Here is a 2,309-nt window from a genome sequence, read left to right as displayed (position 1 = left end):
TATTGAGGGTAGTAGCTCTAGCTCAACGTATGATGCATGATGCTTGTTACTATTTTTGATACATATCTCAATTAGACAGATTCCATTAGTGTCAGTTTAACAAATTAAGACACAATTGCCTTATATTAAACTTATATGTAGACTGTAGAGATTTCAAGTAGTGGCTCCATTCAACCCGATTGAAGTTCGATAATAACCAAAGTGATCCAAAATAAATTTTACATTTGACCCATGTGGATACACTTACACTACATAAACCATTATCAGGCGATCAAAATCCGGCCATAGACCCAACTCTTCTTTCATAAAAGGTGTAATCGATAGAACTTTAGATAGACAAGGGTATAATCTAACGTAAACAGGTTCAGCAAATCAGAGGCCACACAGCACATAACTTAGGCAGCCGCCTCCAACGTGGCTTCCTCTAAAAAAAGGCCTTAGCAATTTGAAGTTGATCTTGAGTCTATCAGAATATAAATTTGATAGAGTATAAAACATATTTCTGGGTCTCAACCATCAGCTTAAGTGATATGTCTATTTTATATAGTGTTTTACCCCCGTCCCGTGGTCATTATTAGTAGTGTTTTTGGCTCTTTCGGACCACTTTTATTACTAATTTGTGTGTTCTAGCGTTTTCGTAGTTTTAGTTATATTTTACAGGAAATTGCGCTGTTGGAGCATTTTCCCGGGCATTATTGGATCGACTACGGAAGCTAGAAGGACACGACCACTTTTGGAGTCCAAGATCGGTGAGAGCCGGTGACTAAGGGCTCGGTTATTTGGATCAAGAGGCAATTGGACCATGTATTCGAGACCCGAGAGGAAATATGGATTAGGCCGAGAAATCTAGCCCAATCGAAGTCCAAGCCTTGAAGATGAAGGTCGGGCCCTATAGGGCAAGCATACGCCCGATCGGGCGGATGCGCGCATGACTGCTATCAAGGAAAGGCGCGCCCGATCGGGTGAGCGTAGGCTCGATCGGGCGCGGCACATTAGACTGGGCGTTGTAAAAAAGGCGAGCCCGATCGGGCGCCCCTTCGCTCGATCGGGCGCGTGTTTTCCTAGGGTCTGATTAGTTTAGTTTTAATTCGTGTTTTAGGAAAGGTTTAAATACAATTTGTACGGAATTATTAGTTACCTCATCTCTTAGACTTTCTCTCTCTACTTAGTTTTTTCTCTCTTAAACTCTCTCTAAACCTTTGTTCTTAATTCTTTCTTTTAATTCCAGATTTGTTTTGGTAACGATTTCTCTTCCCTTAATTTTAGTTGTTTATTTTATTCCTTTCATCATGATTTATTCTTTTACCTTGATTAGTTTAGTTTTTAATATGTGTGAGTAGTTTAATTTCTAGGGTTTATGGGGATCCATAAATAATATGAAGGGGTAAATTATTGTTGTTGATTATCATTGCTAGATTAATTTCCTATTGATTGATTTAATGCTCTGTGACTAGATTAGGCCTATCTTTTATGCATGAGTTTGACAATATTGATTCAAAAATCGAGAGATGAGAATTAATGTTTAGGTCTAGCCTTAATAGGCAAGTTAATTTATAAATGGTTAAGTCAAGATTCGAGAGATGAGATTTAATACCGGTAAATTAATTGTGTGATTGGAATACGTAGCGAGAGCCCTTTACAATCTGGTTAATTGATGCATTGATGATTGACTATTATTGATTGTTGGTATTGCATGATAATTTCTTATTGGATTGTTTTAATGTTTTACAATTGCGGCTTGTAAAAGTATAGCAATATTAAATTGATGAATCGAGCAGATGTTAATTTGATATTAAAGGCTTTTTTCAATAAGAGCTTAGATCTAGTAAATTGCGAGAGCCTGTTAGATCTATGTTGATAAATAAATTGCGAGAGCCTGTTAATCATGTTACTTATGCAATGTTAATGATTGATTACTATGTTTTACCTTGGAGTATTATTTATTGGTGAACCTACGCCCTAGATCCCTTTATATATCGTTCTCTCCCTACTCTTATTCTTTGTAGTTTAGTTTCATACTTAATTATAAATACTGGTCACTTAAATAATTTAGATTATAATAATTAATTAGAAGTAAAAAGACTTGTTTCCCTGTGGAGATTGACCCTACTTCCCTATCTACCTTAGTTAGTGATTTAGGTAATTATTTTTGATTAGGGAATACGACTTTACCCTGTCATTAAGCTTTTGGTTGAGTTGATCCTCTAACAAGGTATCTGAAAATTCGGTGATTGATGCTTTAGACACTGCTAGTTATATTGAGATCAAGTATAGCAAACACTTAATTTAGAATGATTGCTTAAGCTTTT

This window comes from Chenopodium quinoa, unplaced genomic scaffold (assembly GCF_001683475.1).
Source record: "Chenopodium quinoa cultivar QQ74 unplaced genomic scaffold, ASM168347v1, whole genome shotgun sequence".
NCBI lineage: Eukaryota > Viridiplantae > Streptophyta > Magnoliopsida > Caryophyllales > Amaranthaceae > Chenopodium > Chenopodium quinoa.
This window is presented reverse-complemented; position numbering follows the sequence as displayed.